Below are 22,931 nucleotides of genomic sequence, written 5' to 3' on the forward strand. Positions count from 1 at the left end.
CCTAGTCTTACATCATTAGGAAACCAAAAGTGAAATGAACCAATGAAAAGTGTTATTACCAAGTCACATGACTTGCTGTGTTTACGTTAAGCGCTTTGCAGGGCCTCCCGGTTTGCTTCCAGAAACCTGCGCTTTGCGACTCGCTTCGCGTACCAGTTCGCTAACGTAGCACGTCATATGACGTATCACGCGACAACGTGAAACGTCATGCGGACGGGAGGCGTCACGATGTTGTTTTCTAACGCGGCACTTGCGGTAAAGAAACGTTTACCGGCTCGCGGTCTATTTCACGGCATCAAGGTCAGCTAACGGGAAGCTTCCCGATTCGCGAAGCGGGAACGAAGAAAAAAAAATATTTTAAAAAAAAATTATTCATAAACATATAAAATATATTTTTGGATTTAAAGAAGAATACATTTTACAGCTACAGATATTAGCTGTTAAAAAACCAATGAAATTCACAGAAAAAACCATAGGTTATAGACCATATATAGTTAGGAATTAGCATTTACAAAACCTTGAAAATTCACTGAAAAAACCATAGGTTATAGACCATATATAGTTAGGAATTAGCATTTAGAAAACCTTATTTTACTCACACAAAACCATTGAAATTCCATATATAGTTAGTTGCACTAACTATATATCGCGCACCCGCAATCCACTGCTGATGATGTCACATATTACATCATTCATGACATGGTCAGTGACATCACTGATGACATCACTGATGACATCTCAAATGACATCACTGATGACAACATCCAGTGACTGTATGTTTCTGTAAAGTTAAAATATGTCTTAGATATTGAAGAATGAGTGGATGTATAAGTGTCTGGATGAAGGATTTAGTAGGTGCGTGACTGACTGTATGAGTGAGTGATTAAATGTGTCTCACTGAATGCATGGGTTAGTGACTAAACTGTCTTAATTTGTGCATCATTATGTCTGTTGTGATGTAAACTGCTGCATGTGTTGATCATTAGCTATACGAGAGGCTATATGTGTTATTAATTGGTTGCCCAAGTATTTCTATGGGAGATTGAGTTTGTGTGGGGGTGGCTGGGAGGTGTGTGACTCTGTGCATAGATGTGTGAGCAGTTGATTCACTAGGTGTATGAGTTCAAGAGTGCATGTGGAAAAAGCTACATGGGCGGTTGACTGTGTGCATGAGTGTATTGATGAGTGAATGGATATCTCAATGCTACATGTCATAGTAAGTACATATGTAAAACACAGTACATGTGAGAGTTGGCATATATAAATAACTGTGCATGAGAGCCACTGAATGTGTGAGTGGCTGTATGGATCATTGTGAACTTGTATCAGGGATTGTATAAGAGAGTAAATATGTGTTAGTATATGTTTGAATAAGTAAGGTGTGTATAACTGTATAGTTGAGGAAATGGAGGTGAGATTGTTTCTTTGCATGACTGACTAGGTGTGTGAGTAACTCCATGGATGAGTGACAGTGTGTGAGTGTCTGTATACACTGAGTGTATCTAAGGTTATATTAGAGTCTGAAGAGGTTTATCGTATTAGCACAAGAATGATGTCAAATGAGATGTCATCAGTGATGTCATCAGTGATGTCATTTGAGATGTCATCAGTGATGTCATCAGTGATGTCACTGACCATGTCATGAATGATGTAATATGTGACATCATCAGCAGTGGATTGCGGGTGCGCGATATATAGTTAGTGCAACTAACTATATATGGAATTTCAATGGTTTTGTGTGAGTAAAATAAGGTTTTCTAAATGCTAATTCCTAACTATATATGGTCTATAACCTATGGTTTTTTCAGTGAATTTTCAAGGTTTTGTAAATGCTAATTCCTAACTATATATGGTCTATAACCTATGTTTTTTTCTGTGAATATATATATATATATATATATATATATATATATATATATATATATATATATATATATATATATATATTCGGTACGTGGACGTCCTTCAGCAACCAATAAATCAGTCAAGAACGAGGCAAACCCAGTATCTGGTGCGTGTTAATTTATTTTAGACCCAACACCACTCTGCCATGACGCGTTTCGGCCTGGCGAGGCCTTGATCACATGACAACGTTTGTGAGGCGGACTAGCAAATTTAAAGTGCACAGTGCCATAGGTAAATATAGACATAAAGAAAATACTTAATGACATAATGTCTTAACATCCAGTAGTATTGCGTGGCAAATGTTGTAATCACATTAACTCGCCATTATTGATTGCACATACTATATAGTGTGTAAGGTTAAAATAATTTATCTATACGCAATTCAGAAAAATATTAATATCAAAACTCAATGAGTGTCACTCAAGTACGTTTTAAAAATATAAATATTCATAAATCATTGCAAAGATAAAAAATATAAAAAGACTTGGCATCCCTAAAATCATGGTTAAAATGTGTATACAAAAATGGTTAGTCATGATAAAATATCAACTAATCCAACCAAATTAAAATATATACACATTAAACAGAGGGGCCTCCTCTGCACGCAAACCATATGATCCCAGTAAAAATGCAGCAACAACTTCACCCTTTTAAATTAAATAAAAACTTCACTTTCTGCCCGTTTGAGACAATGGAATGTAAACACTCTAGAGGAAAGAACGTGCAAAAAACTGCTTCCTTCAGTTACGTTCTTTGATTTGGCGGTAAAGGGACATTGCTAAAACATTTCCTTAAAAAGAGATTTTGAATGCAGGCTAAGACAGGAGAGCTAATGATGGTGAAAAGTTTACAGGGTCTGTGATACAGAAAGCAGGGTAAAGGAGCTGCAGGCCAAAAGAGGGAGCCAGTGGAAAGCTGACAGGGAAAGGGTGCCTGCTGCTGAGAGAGGGAGGGGGTCAATGGGGGCTTGCACTGTGAGAGGTTGAAGGAGCAGAGGAAGAGAGGTGAGAATGAGGAGGAGCCTGAGAACCAGCAGGGAGTGACGAGTACAGCACTGAGAGGGACAGATAAGGCTGTGAGAGGAGGAGAGAGCAGTGCAGGGAATGGAGATTGATGCTAGGAGAAGTGAGCTGGGTGGGACAGGGGCTCGAACAGGGCGGTGAGTAGAGCAAGTGGCGAGGGTACTAGAGTAGGAGGCTAGAGCTAAGAAGGATGTGGGTAATACGCAGAAAGTGCACCGCAGGTAGGATTGGTGGAAACATGTGGGCTACTGATAAAGCTGAGGTATGAGAAATGAAGAGATGCAGTTATAATAGGTATAATAGGTAGTAGGTAAAAGGTAGGTATAGTAATTTGAGACTGAGCAAGAAAGCAGGAGGAACAAACTAACACTAAATAAAGAAAATAAATATGTACTGGAGGCCTGATTTTGGTCTAACCCAGCTGTCGTAAGACAACTAGGTTAGAGAGGTTTCAAAGTGCACATGTCTGGCTGGTCATCTTGTGATGGCCAGCCAAAGGGACATGCACACTCTAAAGTGCCCAGGCATCCCATTCCCTCCCAGCCGGTCCCTCCCCATCTTGTCCCTTGGTTTGGGACAGGTAGATGAAAAATAAATTCGCAATAAATTATATTTATTACCATTTTATTTTTCATCTTTAGGGCTTTTGGGTGCATTTTGGTTGGTGGAGCGATGCTCCTCTGCTCAAACAGAGGAACTCCCCCTGCTATTGATTATTTTCTCTAAGACCTTGATGGGAATGGTAGTAGAGAGATCGCTCTGCAGTTGACAACAATTGAAGGATCTTCCGACTATTTCTGCTGCAGGGAGTGGACAGTTGTATGCTTCCAAGCATCTGGGAAGGTCGCGGTAAAGATGGAGGCATTCAGAATAGGTGTGTGCTTGGTGCTGATGGGTTGAGGTCCTCTGGAGTAGGTATGGTGGGCCTAAGTGGATGGACTTTATGGTTTCCTTTGGGGTGATAATAGGACATGTGGTTAGCATTTGTTCTTTGAATATGTTCAGGAGGCATTTGTGAGGTCTGTCAGGTCCTGTTGGGTGATGAAGTTGCTGTAAATGGATGTGATTTTGTTGCTGACAAATTCTGAGAGATTGTTGCAGAGGTCCTACGAGGAAGTGATCCAGTTGGAAGCGGCCAGTGGTGAAGTGAAATCTTTCACAATGGTGAAGATTTATTTGCTTCTTTTGGTTGTGGCATTGATGCAGCCTGCCAGAGCAGCACGTTTGATGATGCAGATCATTTGGTGTTAGTGTCTCAGGGATGTGATCATACTCATGTCTGCATTGTTCTGGCTCAGACTCATTCTCCATTTACGCTCCAATTGTTTGTAGTGACTTTTCATCAGTTTGAGTTCCTCCATGTGCCAACTGGCCTGGTGTCTGGATCTTGTTGTATTTGATGAGGGCCAGGGAGTCTGCACAGACAGTGAACCAATTTTTGAAATTCTTGATAACTTTGGTAAGGCATCTGCCATGTTCAGGTCAGTGGGTGTTGAGAGCATTGTTCCAGTCCTTGTTAGTGATGCTGATCCAGTTTTGACAGGCTAGTCTGGTTGTTGTGCATGTGCGTTGGACCAGGACAGGGAACCTGAACTTGACATGGACATGGTCTGTCCAGAGAACTAGTGTGGCTCGTTGACGTGGATGCTGCCTAAGTCAGTGAAGTGCTCCATGTCGCAAAATATTATGGGGCAGATTTACAAGTCCCTTGCGCCTCTTTTACGCCGCCATTGTGTCACTTTTGTGTCGCAGCGGCGGCGCAAATCCAGCACCATGGTGCGGGGTACTTACAAGGTGACGCATCTGTGAGATGCGTCACGTTGTAATAGGCCCTGCGCCACAAGAAGGCGTTCCAGTGCAGGGGGGGCGTTCTGGTGCAGGAAAGCCTCCTAAAAGTGGCTGAGTTTAATCTACAAGATTTCACTCAGTTACTTTTAGGGCCATGCTGCGTCAAACCCCTGCGCCTGCTTGAAGCAGGCGTAAGGATTGATGCAGCATGTTAGAGATAGGGCACCCCCGAGCCTTGCTGGAGCTGCGTCGGGCTTGCGACGCACCTCCAGCAATGCACCACATTTCCGCCGGGGATGCGTTACGCATCTGCCCATCTGAGCGCCAAGGTGCGTCGCATTGTAAATGCGGCGCATCAATGGTGGCGCACGGTTGGGCAGATGCATCGCAACTCTTCTAGCGCATCTCTGCTGATTGGCAGAGATGCGCCAGAAGTCGTAAATCTGCCCCCGTAGATTCTAAACGTTACAATTTGTCACACTTCGTCACCTAACTATAACATCACTTTAACATTTGTTTTTAGTGAATTTCTGAGTTTATTTGAATAAGTTCTTTTTAACATACCTATCTATATTGTCACTTTAGTGTTTGTTTTTTTCAGTGAAAAAAAGATAGATAGATAGATAGATAGATAGATAGATAGATAGATAGATAGATAGATAGATAGATAGATAGATAGGTTATTTGGCAACAGAAATGTCTAGTGATATCTGATTAAAAAATGGCCAATATTTGATTCTCCCGCAACAAAACAGAAGGCTTAGTTTCAGATGGCTTTGTTCGCAGACATCCCTAGGTCTTGTAATTCTCATGAATGCTGAAGTGACACAATGGTCCTCTTTTAAACTTTAATTGGGAAACGGCACTATGGGGGCAAGTAGGGTTGAGAAAACACATTTTGGTCACTAGTATACAATACCGTATTATAGGGTCTCCATCTCTGGGCAACTCCTCTTGACCCAGATAGAACATGGTAAAAAAGATAAACTTAATTTTTCTTCTAATTATCTAACACTTCTATACATGAACAACTAATTTCAAACATGGGTGTCTGGCACTGGCCTAGGAGAACCTTAGACATGCTATATTTCAAGAATATCTGCATAATATAAATTGACTGCAATGATTTTAAATGGGAATTGAAATCAATTACATACTCAATGGTTACGTTGAAACTACATCATGGATTGAGACATCGATTTAAATGTTACACTACTCTGTCCCAATCCCACAACGTACTGCCTTTTATAAGCTCATGTTCTATGGCCTTGAAATATGGAGGATGTAATTGCAATAGGAATCACAGACAAGTGTTGGAATTTTTCTAGGGATAGTTTGAAAAATCTTCAGATATGTAGCACTATTGTTGTTAAAAGGAAAAATAAATGTGGCCGGCAAGATGGCGGAGCGGTAGCACTAGAGGCAAGCTCTGGCCCTGAAATAAATGCTTCAGCATCCTGCCGCCTCTGAGACCCAGCGGTGCTAAAAAAGATGACCGGGTAGTGGGGTGCAAATGGGGGTATATCGAGATGAAGCCCCACTGTGCCCTTCCTGAGCTACTCTGCCCATTGTCGGTGAAGAGGCCTGTACAGCTGTGATCGCCTGGCTGGGGCCCTGGTGGCCAAAGTGATATCGCGATGGGCCCGGGATGTTGCTGGGGAGCCACTGGAGCGCAGGAGGGTAGCACTTCCCACATAAGCGGAGTATAACACTCCTTACATGGAGATGACCCAGGAAGAGCACCTGTGAGCAGGAGCAGGCCTCCGGAGGCCACTGCCCAGATAGGTTACTGATCCGCGAGAGGCCTGCTGGGGCTGAGATACCTAAGGTCCTCCCTCTCAATGCTGGGAGAGCTAGATGCGGCTGAACCCAGGCCCTTGGGACGTACGTAGCAGTGGTCTGGAATGCAGGGGGGGGGGTCACTAGTGACAAGGCCTGCAGTCGGGTCGCCCCACCATGAGTGTAGTGGGCAATGGTGTTGTGGCTGGCTGCGGGGGCCTGGAGGGAGAAGGTGTCTCCAGGGCAGACTCATTGGTACATGGAGGGGCGCAGTGCCATAATGGACGATGGCACCTGTGAGCTGGTAATGCCCTACGCAAACAGAGAGAATCGCACCTATATGAGAAAGAGGCCGCCTAAGATTCTGGTGTAAGCCCCTGAGCAAACACCCAGCCTGATCCTCCAGGAGGCCTGGTGGCAATGCTCTGCCAGAGGAACCTTCCCACTATCATGGGAGAGGTGGTGGGAGTTACAGGGCCATGCATCCATGTGGAGAAGGTGGCTTCTCCAAGAGGCAGGTAAGAGACCTCTTTATCCCCCGCCTCTTTTCCTGTCTTTACTTGTGGCCCCCGGGATGGACGCGGAGGTGACCCAAATATCAGACGGTGAACACATGCTGTACTGTATGGGAGCAACATAAACCCATTAGAAGTCAACAGCTGAATAGGGTGATCTTGGTGGACTCTTCATGGAGGGGCTTATGACTGGCCTGTCTAGTCCCTAGTATACTGCGTCTATCTGCATATTCCCCGGGATGCCCCTGCACCCCACTGAATCTGGTGGCCTTGGGGGGGACGGTGTGTGGCGGTGGATGGGTCACCTCTCCCCCCTTCTGATAGAAAAGTAACATCGGTGGATGGTTCACACTTGCCCAGGAGGCGTGAGGCCTGTTTCTACTGCAGTCTCTCAACCAATAAGCTCCTCAGATGTCAGATGATGATCCCTAGCTGCCACTCTGGAGCATGTTTTGAAGTTCTGCCACAGGATTGAAATTACTCGCTGGGGGCAGTTGCCTCTGTGTTGGGAGCACAGCATTTAAGGAGCTGTCTCTAGGTACTTCTGGGGGATTTAGTAACTGTGTTAGAGGGGGATAGACATTGAACCAAACCTCACAACAGTGTGGGGAGTCAGTATGACCCCAGAGGTTCCATTAAGTGTGCCTGGGTCGTAGACAGGGGTGAGCCCACACTGCACGCAATCGAGTCAACACCCCAATATGACCTGGGCAAGGACAGGCCCACCAGGGTCACCCAACAAACAAAAATAGACCAATTCACTGCCAAGGGTGTGGGTGGTGGCCAGCCAATGGAAAACAGAGAAATCCACAGGGAACAAATAAGCTGTCAGGGGCCCAGATCCTGACAGCTATCGAGGATTCCGGCCAAGCGGTACAGCAAAGATTGAGGCCATGGCTATTGACCATAATCTGCTCAGGACCGCCATACACAAAGTAGCTGAAAGGCCTGTGGAAACAGAGAACCAGGTCACTGAGATGCGGGATGAGCTCACCACTCTAAGAGCCGCAGTGACCACACTCAAGAAAGCTGAAACCACAGATGGAAGATGCAGAAGGAAATTCTCGTAGATGCAATCTAAAGTTAGTAGGATTTCCTGAGGACGTAGAAGGCAATACCATAGAGATTTTCCTGGAGGAGTGGATCAAGTCAGCATTTCTAAATGTAAACCTATCAAGATTCTTCATGGTGGAGAGGCCACACAGGTGCTTGGTCCCGCCACTGAAGCAGGGGGCCGCACCCAGGACTGTAATAGCAACATTTCTTAATTACAAGGACCGTGATGAAATTCTATAGGGGACCCGCAGACATAGAGACCCAACATTCAAAAACCACAGCATATGCTGCTTCCCAGATTACTCTAGGTCTGTTCTAGTACAAAGAAAATCCTTCAGCTCCGTCAAGTAAAAACTGAATGTGATGGGTTTGACACTTGTTGCTCTATTCCGCCAAGCTGAAAGTAATACAGGAAGGCTGCTCCCATTTCTTTATGTCACCTGAGGAGACGTGGGACTGGTTGAAGATCTAAGATGATGATCGGATCACAGCAACACCCTCGGGATGTATTCAATACCCATCGTGAGGGTGACCCCTCACTCATACCCAAGAAGAGAGGCAGACATGGGGAACATCCTTTACCACGCGGATTTTACTCCGCAGTACCCTTTCAACGCGTCTTTTACAAGCAAGTCGTAACCACGACTTGCGCTGGAGGGCGCTACAGGACAAGGAATAATTTAATTTACTATCCAACACCTTCCCTACTGTAGGTAGGCTGGTGTTGGAATAGTAAATTAAAAAATTCCTAAGTCCGCACCCCTCCAGCGCAAGTCGTGGTAACGACTTGCGTTGTAAAAAACGCGTTGTAACGGTACGCGTGGTAAAACCATGCGTCGTACCGTCGTACATCCGGCAGACATAGACGCCATTCGACATCCAATGCTAGGGTAATAGTGCAGTCTGATGGCACCTTGGGCCTGGAGACAATGCAACAAGAGTGTGAAGATACTAGGACGCTGGTTGAGGTCGGTCACCTCTGCTGCATCCTCCTGCACTGAAATGGATTAAGTTGATGACCACATGTGATTAAATGGACACATTGCTGCAGCCTAGTGGGAGAGGGCATGCAAAAAACTCTTGGTGGTAATGCAAAGACATGCTGGGGTGAGTGATTGATGGTTCAGGTACCATTTACACCCAAAGGTGTTTGTCACCCAGCAAGGGTGCAGGGACTAATTCCCCACTCATTGGAGCCCTTGAGGACACTAAGTTCATGTTGTACTTCATTTGCATGGGGCATGGTGGGACTCAGAGGTAGCATCAGTAATGGGGCCTGGACACCTGCTCACTTGGTTAGACCCCCCCATTCCCTGTTTCCTTCTACCTTTTCCCTTCTCCCTGTGTTCTTTTCTCCTATCCCCTCTTGATGAGGGGTGTTTGGTTGAATGTAGTAGAGTGTAAGTGCCATGGGGTACACAGGTGTGGAATGGCTGGACAAGCCACTCATCAGGGTTTGAGCCTGGCTTCTTTTTGCCCCTTAGTAACACCTTTAGTTAATACAGCACAGAAAGACCTCCCAAACACTGACCTTCTATTGGTATTTTTAATTGGAGGGTGGGTGCAGTATGATGATTGGAGAGACACTAGTTGAGGGTAGAGATGTTTTTGTTAGTGCAGATTCAATTATGTTTTTGAGTGCTATGGGGGGTGGGGTGGCCGAGATCAGGGGTTATGAGGGGTGTGACTATACATGATGAATGTCTCTGTATTTCCTCACATGGAATGTGCAAGGGGTAAACTCCTTTGTAATACTGTATAGAAACCACACCTACCATAGAAGGATGGTAGTGCACATTGCGCTCCTCCAGGAGACACATTTGCTGACGGTGGAGGCCCAGAAACTTCACAAAAAATGGAGGGGACAGCTTTATTTATCGACATACTCTTCCTATACCAGGGGGGTTTCAATATGGGTGGCCCCATAGGTCCCATTTCAATTGCATGGTAAAGTTGCAGTTGTAGCAGGTCGATATGTGCTTATACATGGTATGGCGTTTAGATTGTATGTTAGATGGATGGGAAATTTGTATGCTTAATGTATATGATGGGGAGTTCTTCAGCGCTCTGGAGACTGAACTGCTGCCCTATGTTGTGCTCCCCATTGTTTGAGCGGGCGTTGTCAATTGTATAGTATAGTATAGTAAATGGTCAAATCGATGGGCACCCTCCGAGGACGGGTACAAAACCCTGTATGGTGGCGAGTTTGTGGGAAACCACGGCTAGATTACAATTTATTGATATATGGAGAAAATATCACCTTATGGCTAATGAATTCTCTTGCTAAACCCCCACGCACAGTGATCATAGTCGACTGGACAATTTCCTCCTAACAAAGGAGGGTAGTTTAAATGTCCGGAAAGTAAACTACTAGGCACCGATTTTGTCGTACCATGCCCCCTTACTACTGGACTGTGGTGTGCAGGGTCAAAGACACTGCATTCCCTTATGGAGGCTAAGGCCTGAGGTGTTGCGGGATCCAGGGTGTACTGCAGAGCCCTGTAGTATGCCCTGTAGTAGGGAGTACTACAGGGCTTCTTTCCCACAAACTGAATTCAGCCCAAATGTGTGGCACAAAATGAGGCGCCCTTAAATTGGCTATCCAAGGTGAGAGCCTTGACAAGACCTACATTTTAAGGAGGAAGTTGGAGCAAGAATTAAAGGAAGGGGAAGAACTTCTTGCAGGACTGCAGAGACAGGCGCGGGCCGGTAGGTGGGTTAGGCAGACCTCATAGAGGCACACAGGCAGGTGGGTAGCGGCCACATCCGACAGACTGGACTGTCATGTCCGAAAAGACTATAGACAACATCTTCATGAGAAGGTGACAAGTCAGGCCGCATGCTGTCATGGCTGTTCAAACGCGAAAGACCCCCACCGCTCATTCTTGCCCTCCATAGGCGGATGGTGCACTAGCTGTCATTCAGAGCGCGGTTGTGTTTGTATTTCGAGTATGATCTGCTGCTCGGATAGAATTTCTATCAGAGCAGCAGGAATACCAGCACAAACTGCAGTTTGCACTACACTCTGCCACTGGCGGAACTTCGCAAAGGTTTTTTGTAACTTCGCGGAGTTCCACGTAGCAGAACTACGCCACGGCCTAATAGGCCCCCACGTCGGAGATTTCTTAGATAGGATTTCCATCCCTAGGCTTACGGCGGCTAAGGCAGAGGGACTCAGTGAAGCTATCACACCGGCGGCATTACGTGAGGCCCTCAGAGATATGGCTAGAGGTAAATGTCTGTGACCGGATGGTCTTTCGGTTGAATATTTCCAGACTTACCCAGTTTCATAGCTTCCTGTGCCCCTTGAAACACTACAGCAGGGACACGAGGATGGTGAATTGCTGGTCCAAATGCACGAGGTCCTATAATCATGCTTCCCATACCAGGCCAAGACCCCATCGACCCTGACTCATACAGGCTGCTCTCCATGCTTAACGCCAATGTTAAATTGTAGGTTAAGGTGTTGGCTATGAAGTTAAGTCGAATTATTGCACATTAGGTTCAGGATGTCAATGCACCTTTATGCCTGGAAGAGGTACTCAAATGAATTTTAGATGACTTTCCCACGTGAGGCACGAAATACAGATATGAGAGCAGCACTAATAGCCTTAGATATAGAAAAGGTGTTCGACACCTGGTCCTGGATGTGTCTTTGGGAGGTCCTCTGACGCATGGGCTTTGTTGAGGAATTTCTAAAATGGGTGCAGCTTCTTTATATGGCGCCAAGTGCGAGGTTTGGCACTGGCAGGGAAGTCTCCAATGCGATTCACATCAAGAGAGGTAGTCGGTAGGGCCCTTGATGGTGCTGGCTGATATGGATGCACCAGATCCAGATCTTCCTACAGTTGGGCTGCCATGAGAGACTAGGAGTTTCCGTTATCTCGGCATGCAGATAAGACATGATCACCACCTGCAATATGAACTAAACATGGGCAGGGTGATGGATGTATGGACTATCAGTCATGGGTAAGGAAGTATTAGGCAACATTGTCCTATTGCCTCACTGCCTGTATGCAATGCAAAACTTGTTATGTGTGTTACCACTCTTGTTGTTCCAGAGGATCGATGGGCTGCTAGTGACCTTGGTCTCCTGAATCTTAAACTATATTACTTGGCCGGTCTACTATAGTGTGCTGCTCTATGGTGCAAAGACAGCATTAACTGGGATTAGAAACTGCAATCGGGCTCCACCGCGGTAGTTGAACTCCTAAGGTTACTCGTGTGCAGTTATAGACTTCCAGATGATACTCTTGGTATTGTCATGCAGGTGGCACAGGCACGGGAGAGGGCTGTCACTCATGTGTTGAGGTGGGTTCCCCATGCCAAGCTCCTCCTGATTTGGTTTGTGCACATATGGGACTGCATGGATGTCTCAAATGGGCTGGATGGGGATAGGCAGAGGGTGGAAGATCTATTTCTGAATGGTGATATTATGTGCCCCGAGGAGATTGGATCTCATTTTGGAATAGACCGGTAACAGTTCTTGCAGTATGCGAGCATATCATGTGTGGTGAGAGAATTGGACATCGTTTCCGGAAGAGCCGGGAGAAACCCATGTATTGCGGGTGATTCTGGATCATGGGCCCAAAAAAGGCTGATATACCGACTAAATGCTGCCCTAAAAAAAAGTGACAGACAAGAAATATTGCACCAAAACACACCTCCTGGGATCGGTATCTAGAGACCCCACTCATGGATGGTGAATGGAGAAGGTCTCTGGCGTAGGTATGTGGGGTGGCCAGTAACACCAGGTATAAGCTGACACAGTTCTATTATTTATATAGGGCTTGCCTAAAACCACAACACCTACATAGAGTTTACCTGGCACGCCCAGGGGGTTGCACTTGTTATGGTGCACTCCCGGCTGATTTTGGACACGTCACGTGGGATTGGCAAGAGCTAAATCCCTTCTGGGGTGAGATATTGCAAGAGGTGCATAGAGTGACAAAAGTGAAGGCAGAACTTACTATTCAGCACTGCTTTCAGGGGCTACTGCCTTTTCCCAAGGAGGTTAAAAAAAATGAGGCATAGATTTGCTTAGCTAAGATTGGTGCTGGCCAGAAGGTGCATAACCATACACTGGGCTAGCCTGACCCCCAGATAAAGACCAAATGGCTGTCCGACCTCCTGGAGTGGCCACTATTTGATATTGTGTTGTATGCAGTTTTTTATAAGGTCATTGATGTGCAATCTTTGTGTGGCCCCTGCAGGGTCACTGCTCATGTAGTTTATAATTAGGGCTCCCGGTTTTCCGTTTAAACGGATTTTTACACATAAATACAGACGGAAAACAAGTTTTCCTTTGTCTGTATTTATATGTAAAAATGGGAAAAACACTAGTACATTTTGCGGCGCTGCCTGTGCTCCAGCAGAGAGTTGCACATTATGGTGATTGCCCACAGAGCAATCGCCTCTGGTGTTATCAGCATTTACAACAAAGCCTCGTTAACAAGTGATTAGTCTTTCAAAGACATGTGAAGTACTCTGTGCCGCTGACAGCTCGAAATCTGTCTGTGTGTCCCCAGAACCCAGCCCGCCCCACTGGCCGCTTAGTAGCACCTCCTTGCCATTTGTAACTATGGGAGATTTTGACAACAGGCGGCACACGTGGGATGACGTTGACTTGGGAGAGGGGGGGGTTTGAAACCCTGCTATGTTCACGGGTTTTGCCAGCTCCGCAATGGGAGCACCCCGTTTGTTTCCAGCTGCACCCTTTACCATGAAGCACAATTTCATCCATATCTGCATTTTTCACTGTCTGTGACTGATGTAGGTAATTAAACAGCGGCCATAGGCGCAACCCCTCCAGATATTAAATCTGGGTGAAATAAAGGGCAAGTAAAATTCTTGGACATGTGAGGGTAGTAAGTGTGGGGCGGTGTCTTCTGCAGTGACCGTGAAACTGCCCTTAGTTTTTATTATTTTAAGCATGGTTCAGCAAAGAATGTAAGGGCAATGCTTGTGTTTAAAAAAAAACAACAAAAAGTTGCACGAGAAAGCAGCTCAGTTGTGCTCCTCGGCAAATTCCATAACACCCCCCCTACTTCCTTTAGCTACGAAAAATTGAAGCGCTCAGAGACACCATAAAGCACTATATTAAAGCAGCAAACTTGAGCACAATGACTGGATTAGCTCAAAAGTGAAGCTCGATTTCCAAAAAGTTTAACTTTTAATATTGAGTCACTTGAAATGGAACACCCCGCCCCCCAGGCTCGAGTCTAAAGGAGTGACACTCTCTAGAGTGCAAACAGAGTCCAGTCCCACGCAGGGCTTCCGGCCAAGGTTGAAGGCCTGTGCCTCCTTGCAACAAAATAACAACTTTCAGAGGAGGGTCAGAGGGAAAATTTATTTAACGACCATTCAGGTTAGTACCCCCAGTAGAACTAAGTAAACAACAAAGAAACCTGAAGGTCGAAAAAAGGCTAAGATGTTCAGACAGACACTGGACTTAACGTAACTAACTGCAATACATCAGGTACCACAGAGTCAGGCAGCACTCAACATGTCAGTTTGAGTCCTATCAGCCCACCCAGATGGCGGAGCCTCATCATGTAGGACATCGCGGAACCGGGTCTGTGTACTAAAGCCCGGATGTATTTTGGCTTTCGTATCACTAGGCCATAGTCCAGTCACCGTAAGTGTCCTTACCATCGGTGGAGCTGACAAAAGCAGTGCAAAGAAATTATAAAGTGATGTGCGTTAAAATGACTATCGAGGCAAACAATGAAAATGTATTAGTGTTCACCTGGACGTCAGTCTAAAAAACAGTGTAGGGACAGTGTGAAAAAATCACTGTCTGATTTGCTTGGTAGTAAGTAAGGCCAACATGTTTCTGCCGTGAGGTGTATATTCACCGGCATTCGTCAGGGCCAAGCTGATATATGTGCTACTGCAAATTGCACTATTATTTAGTGTACTAATAGGAACAAATCCTCTAACAAACCTTGCTACAATTACCAAGGGTCAAAAGAGGGGTCACTAGGACCATCCTACCGTATCCACTTGATCGGTGCAGGTGTTAGAAGAGGTCGTCCCTGTGAGAAATAAGAAAGAGAAGAAAAGGAATAAACAGATCTTGTGGTCAACTAGTACTGTTCTATTGATTGTAGATACAGAGTGCCGGAAAGTCTATTTATAGCACTTATTAGAAAGTGTTACGTATGCCAAGCCAGTGAAAGACGAAACAATCAAAACCTATGACTAGCCATTCATAAATAATGATGGCCACTTGAAAAGTGCGCTAAATAAAGTCGCAAAACGGTAATCTGTGCATCAAGTAAGTTATGTAAAAACGTACCCAACTCTGCGTGGGAAGAAAGCCTCACCTCACCCGGCAACTGCTCGGAAGAATGAGGCCCCGCTCTAAACATATAAATAGGGACACTTTCAGGATTTGATAAATGTCACAATCCATGTTTGCATGCATGCTCAAGAACAGATGATCAACTAACCACTCGTTTTCTAAAGCTACCCACAGTGTACGCCGGACCCATAGGACCTAAATGGGAGCGCATAGTATATTTAATCTAAAAATAATCCTTTAGCAATTTGTTTTAGGAGACGGCAGCAGGCTGGATGTGGCTGAACCGTCTACATTCTACACACTAATGCCTTGGAAGTTAGGGACACTAGTCTCTATATCAAGAAATGATAGATATACCAGAGAACGAAGGTCTCTAGAGCTGGATGATTTGACAGGAAGAATGACGTTCAATAGTGAGGCTCTTGCCTCGTGATTTGAAAACAGTGCTAGCATTGTTGGGTTCACTTAAGCAGGGACTCATGATAGTGCAGCACTCATGAGTTGTGGACAGGTTGACAGCGTATGAATTAACATGTCAGCCATCAAGAGTAAACTGATTGTGCCAATAGCCAGAGCAAGCGCTGAAACGGCGCCTGTACTCTGGAAGTGATATTACAGTGTATCAAGCCAAAACAGCCCTAGAACGCGCTGAATACCTAGAGTTTAGCCCTCTTACCTGTCCGTCGGTACCTCGCGGCGTGGTCTCGAGCCGAAGGGGAGGCACCGACGGTCAGGCGGGGCTTCGTTTAAATACCGTCAGTAAAAGTGGTAATCGACGGCAGCTGGTGCGCTGTAGTCAATGCAGCGCATGTGCAGAGATCCTACTGCTACTCGAAGACAAGCACGTCATATCAAATAGCACACGCGCCGGCTCGAGATACTATCCTCTCGCGCATGCGAATAGCGCACGCGCCGGCTCGAGAGACTATCCTCTCGCGCATGCGTGTGTGCACGCGAAATCCTTCCCTGCCAACTGCAGCGCCGCTAAGAAGCGCTCGTGAGGGGAACCTATGCCTACCCGTGGAATGCATGTGAAGAGTAACCAACATAGGGGGTAAACCTTTGGAATAAAGATGGCCACAGCAAATCAATCAGTGCTATGTACTTTTAAATGCACCTCTGGATTGGCGGTATTAACCATATAGTGTAGACGCATCCCTCGTTAATGCACAAGGGGAACAGTGTCTTCAAGATCCCTCTCTGCCGTGTACAGCCCTGGTCAACTGCAGTGCTCATAAAATGAAATAATTCCTGACAGCAGAGCATGTTATTAAAAAGTGGCCATCTCAGGATCTGGAACGTCGGGACAGAGTGTAAACAGGACATGTAGCCTCAGCAAAACACATGGTATACTGGGCTGCTAGAATTGTTCTTATACACAAAACTGAAGCATGTCTGCCTCAGGACTACATAAGCAGCTGAATAGAGTCATGTCAGGCAACCACCTGGTTGTAACCCATTCTATTTAATCAAATATTGTCAGAATACCTGATAGTTGATATGAATACCGGGTGGGCCTCCTGAACACCCAGGGTGCTCAGGTCTCACCAGAACCATTCGGATACGACCTCGCCAGGGATGTGCCCGATGTTTAATTCTAAGGATTGAGGTGGCGGCCTGAGCAACCTGATCCCTATGAAAATCTGGTATTGAACCATGCCTGACTACTAGTGTATTGAGTACTCAATGGTAAATGCGATCATCAGATCGAGATCCATGGAATGTTGTCATTAAGCCCAATCATGTCTGTCCTCAGTTTAAAAATCCAGCGTTGTTCTTTGACAAAGAGGAAGCGTGAGACATCTGTGATATGTGGAGGAATGTAAGGCTGTTCTAGTACCACCCATGTTAGGTCCTCGGCTCTGTGTTTCATGTCTAAGAAGTGGTTCGTGAGACATGTAGATTGTTTGTTGCAACGTATTGTGCTCTTGTGTTCACTGATACGTGACTTGATCTTCCTTGTGGTGCGGCCCACATACTTCTTCATGCACGGACATGTGATCAAATAGATCACTTTCTCTGAATTGCAATTAGTGTGGTTGGTTAGTCGCCAGGGTCTTACTGTGCCAATGTCTATTGTCAGTGTTTTTTGTGTCTGCGGACAGGCCGCGCAGCCCCCACACGGATAGTGACCACGTACTGGGCTCATACTCCAGAGGGTATTCGTGGTTGGCTTCTTTTGAGTACGGGGTCTGGTGTGTACCAAACTGTCCCGGATAGATGGTCCTCTTTTGAAAGCAAACAGTGGACGAAGAATTTCACCCACTCCTGTATTGAGGATCTTCCAATGTTTCAATATGGTCTTCTTCACACTGTTTGATAATGTGCTAAAGGTTTGCACCATAGTCATCCGTTCATTAGTGGCGTCTCTCTTCCTATGTTGTATGAGCGCCTCCCGATTATTGTTAAACGCTCTTTTACATGCGCGACGTACTGTTGGTAGAGCAAGTTTACAAGAAGCCAATGGCCCGCAACTCTTTGTTATCCTTTCAAAGTTTCCACCCTCAATCACTACGTGAGAACTTACCAGTGGGTCAATTCCTCAGGGTGAGACGAAATTGCTCTACCAACAGTTTGTATCAACACCATGCCAGAGAGTTGTCATAGAACTTGAAAGAACGCCACTATCCGAATCATTTAGTACGTCGCGCATGTAAAAGAGCGTTTAACAATAATCGGGAGGCGCTCATACAACATAGGAAGAGAGACGCCACTAATGAACGGATGACTATGGTGCAAACCTTTAGCACATTATCAAACAGTGTGAAGAAGACCATATTGAAACATTGGAAGATCCTCAATACAGGAGTGGGTGAAATTCTTCGTCCACTGTTTGCTTTCAAAAGAGGACCATCTATCCGGGACAGTTTGGTACACACCAGACCCCGTACTCAAAAGAAGCCAACCACGAATACCCTCTGGAGTATGAGCCCAGTACGTGGTCACTATCCGTGTGGGGGCTGCGCGGCCTGTCCGCAGACACAAAAAACACTGACAATAGACATTGGCACAGTAAGACCCTGGCGACTAACCAACCACACTAATTGCAATTCAGAGAAAGTGATCTATTTGATCACATGTCCGTGCATGAAGAAGTATGTGGGCCACACCACAAGGAAGATCAAGTCACGTATCAGTGAACACAAGAGCACAATACGTTGCAACAAACAATCTACATGTCTCACGAACCACTTCTTAGACATGAAACACAGAGCCGAGGACCTAACATGGGTGGTACTAGAACAGCCTTACATTCCTCCACACATCACAGATGTCTCACGCTTTCTCTTTGTCAAAGAACAACGCTGGATTTTTAAACTGAGGACAGACATGATTGGGCTTAATGACAACATTCCATGGATCTCGATCTGATGATCGCATTTACCATTGAGTACTCAATACACTAGTAGTCAGGCATGGTTCAATACCAGATTTTCATAGGGATCAGGTTGCTCAGCCGCCACCTCAATCCTTAGAATTAAACATCGGGCACATCCCTGGCGAGGTCGTATCCGAATGGTTCTGGTGAGACCTGAGCACCCTGGGTGTTCAGGAGGCCCACCCGGTATTCATATCAACTATCAGGTATTCTGACAATATTTGATTAAATAGAATGGGTTACAACCAGGTGGTTGCCTGACATGACTCTATTCAGCTGCTTATGTAGTCCTGAGGCAGACATGCTTCAGTTTTGTGTATAAGAACAATTCTAGCAGCCGAGTATACCACGTGTTTTGCTGAGGCTACATGTCCTGTTTACACTCTGTCCCGACGTTCCAGATCCTGAGATGGCCACTTTTTAATAACATGCTCTGCTGTCAGGAATTATTTCATTTTATGAGCACTGCAGTTGACCAGGGCTGTACACGGCAGAGAGGGATCTTGAAGACACTGTTCCCCTTGTGCATTAACGAGGGATGCGTCTACACTGAATGGTTAATACCGCCAATCCAGAGGTGCATTTAAAAGTACATAGCACTGATTGATTTGCTGAGGCCAACTTTATTCCAAAGGTTTACCCCCTATGTTGGTTACTCTTCACATGCATTCCACGGGTAGGCATAGGTTCCCCTCACGAGCGCTTCTTAGCGGCGCTGCAGTTGGCAGGGAAGGATTTCGCGTGCACACACGCATGCGCGAGAGGATAGTCTCTCGAGCCGGCGCGTGCGCTATTCGCATGCGCGAGAGGATAGTATCTCGAGCCGGCGCGTGTGCTATTTGATATGACGCGCTTGTCTTCGAGTAGCAGTAGGATCTCTGCACATGCGCTGCATTGACTACAGCGCACCAGCTGCCGTTGATTACCACTTTTACTGACGGTATTTAAACGAAGCCCCGCCTGACCGTCGGTGCCTCCCCTTCGGCTCGAGACCACGCCGCGAGGTACCGACGGACAGGTAAGAGGGCTATACTCTAGGTATTCAGCGTGTTCTAGGGCTGTTTTGGCTTGATACACTGTAATATCACTTCCAGAGTACAGGCGCCGTTTCAGCGCTTGCTCTGGCTATTGGCACAATCAGTTTACTCTTGATGGCTGACATGTTAATTCATACGCTGTCAACCTGTCCACAACTCATGAGTGCTGCACTATCATGAGTCCCTGCTTAAGTGAACCCAACAATGCTAGCACTGTTTTCAAATCACTAGGCAAGAGCCTCACTATTGAACGTCATTCTTCCTGTCAAATCATCCAGCTCCAGAGACCTTCGTTCTCTGGTATATCTATCATTTCTTGATATAGAGACTAGTGTCCCTAACTTCCAAGGCATTAGTGTGTAGAATGTAGACGGTTCAGCCACATCCAGCCTGCTGCCGTCTCCTAAAACAAATTGCTAAAGGATTATTTTTAGATTAAATATACTATGCGCTCCCATTTAGGTCCTATGGGTCCGGCGTACACTGTGGGTAGCTTTAGAAAACGAGTGGTTAGTTGAACATCTGTTCTTGAGCATGCATGCAAACATGGATTGTGACATTTATCAAATCCTGAAAGTGTCCCTATTTATATGTTTAGAGCGGGGCCTCATTCTTCCGAGCAGTTGCCGGGTGAGGTGAGGCTTTCTTCCCACGCAGAGTTGGGTAAGTTTTTACATAACTTACTTGATGCACAGATTACCTGTTTGCGACTTTATTTAGCGCACTTTTCAAGTGGCCATCATTATTTATGAATGGCTAGTCATAGGTTTTGATTGTTTCGTCTTTCACTGGCTTGGCATACGTAACACTTTTTAATAAGTGCTATAAATAGACTTTCCGGCACTCTGTATCTACAATCAATAGAACAGTACTAGTTGACCACAAGATCTGTTTATTCCTTTTCTTCTCTTTCTTATTTCTCACAGGGAAGACCTCTTCTAACACCTGCACCGATCAAGTGGATACGGTAGGATGGTCCTAGTGACCCCTCTTTTGACCCTTGGTAATTGTAGCAAGGTTTGTTAGAGGATTTGTTCCTATTAGTACACTAAATAATAGTGCAATTTGCAGTAGCACATATATCAGCTTGGCCCTGACGAATGCCGGTGAATATACACCTCACGGCAGAAACATGTTGGCCTTACTTACTACCAAGCAAATCAGACAGTGATTTTTTCGCACTGTCCCTACACTGTTTTTTAGACTGACGTCCAGGTGAACACTAATACATTATCATTGTTTGCCTCGATAGTCATTTTAACGCACATCACTTTATAATTTCTTTGCACTGCTTTTGTCAGCTCCACCGATGGTAAGGACACTTACGGTGACTGGACTATGGCCTAGTGATACGAAAGCCAAAATACATCAGGGCTTTAGTACACAGACCCGGTTCCGCGATGTCCTACATGATGAGGCTCCGCCATCTGGGTGGGCTGATAGGACTCAAACTGACATGTTGAGTGCTGCCTGACTCTGTGGTACCTGATGTATTGCAGTTAGTTACGTTAAGTCCAGTGTCTGTCTGAACATCTTAGCCTTTTTTCGACCTTCAGGTTTCTTTGTTGTTTACTGTCCCTCCTTGCCTCACACACACACAAGCTCCTGATTGTGGTCAGCGCCGAATCCACATTTTTCGTCGGACCTGCCCATCTTTGCCCTAGGGGGGTGTTTTCAAGGTCTCTTGCGCTTTCTGGAAAACGAAGGTGCTGCTTGAAACGGAACTGCACGAATGGGTCTATAAATTGGGACCACCAAGAAAAAATTATCTAAACGTCACTGTCTGGGGTGCATTGTAGCCCCCTAAATCAAGGCAGAATACAATGTTAACAAGTCCCCTAACTTTGACCTGGGTATGGGGGCACAGAGGCTAAACGAGGTGACGGAGAAGTGATTAAAACCGAAACGACAATGCAAAAAGGTGAGAGGAAAATTGAACGAGGATGCAAAGAAGGGAAAAGCGTGCCAAGGACAGGCATGCATGAAATACAGAAAAAAGGAATCCGAAGGAAAGAGGACACAATTAGAAGGAGGCAAATGAAGGTACAAGGGAAAGAATGGCTTCGAGGAAAAACTCAAATAAGATAAATGGAAGAAGGGAAAGAGAAAGAAATGTACATGTATCAGTGCGGCTCCGTAGGAAGGATCGGGACCGCTCACTCACGTAGTATAACGTTCAAACTGGGGGAAAGTATATATATTTTTTAGTTTTATGTAGTGCAAACTAGACCGAGACATCGGGCTTCACTCAGAGCGCTTCACATAACCACCTGTTTAGTTACACAAGGACACATTCATTTTGTTAGGCCCTAGGAGATTAAGTGATTTGCTCAGAATCGCAGGATGTGGAGTCGTTTCCCAACTCCAAAGTCGACAGTCAAGCCGTGAGGCCACATCTCTGTTACCAGAGACACCAGGTGTTAAGTGAGGGTGTCTGCATTAGTTGAGCTATGCATGTCAGCCCCGAAGGGATAGGTTTGATGGATCGGAGGTACTTCCTAAGAAAGCTTCACTCGCAAGCCAATAACCTGTGTATTGCTCACTGAAGGCTGTTTCTTAGCGCTGGAGTACATTTACTTATAAGCTACACCTTATTGCTCTTCCTGCTGGTCTGATTCCACTGATCTCATCCTCGAACACAAAGCCTGCAAGATCTATTTCTTCTGCAGCAAATTTACATTTATAACAAGTCTGTCGCTTTTCAGCTGCACCCAGTGTGTCTGAAAAGGTGGTTATTTCATGTGTGTCTATTGAGGACTTTCACAATAGATCCACTGACTTGCAGTGATGGCAAATATGTATTTTAGGTCTGAGAAAGGAGTCTGTGTGAAAGAGCACCTTAATTCAAGGGGTCAGTATTTCAAATGGTCAGTGTAGTGGCCAGGGTTTAAATAAATGTGGAAAAATACTAGATGCAGCGTCGTCTTTTACTTGGGGAAAAAATAAATGTGGATAAATACAGATAAAATGCCCAAAAAATAAATATGGATAAATACAGACGGAAATGACGGAAATAAATACCATAAAACTGGGAGCCCTATTTATAATTCTCTGCTATTTCTCTCGTATAACCCGTATCAACTTGAATAAAAAATGAATGAAAAAATGTCCCAAAACAGAACGGAAAAATACTTCCTGGCTGCT

This window comes from Lissotriton helveticus, chromosome 3_1 (assembly GCF_964261635.1).
Source record: "Lissotriton helveticus chromosome 3_1, aLisHel1.1, whole genome shotgun sequence".
Lineage (NCBI taxonomy): Eukaryota > Metazoa > Chordata > Amphibia > Caudata > Salamandridae > Lissotriton > Lissotriton helveticus.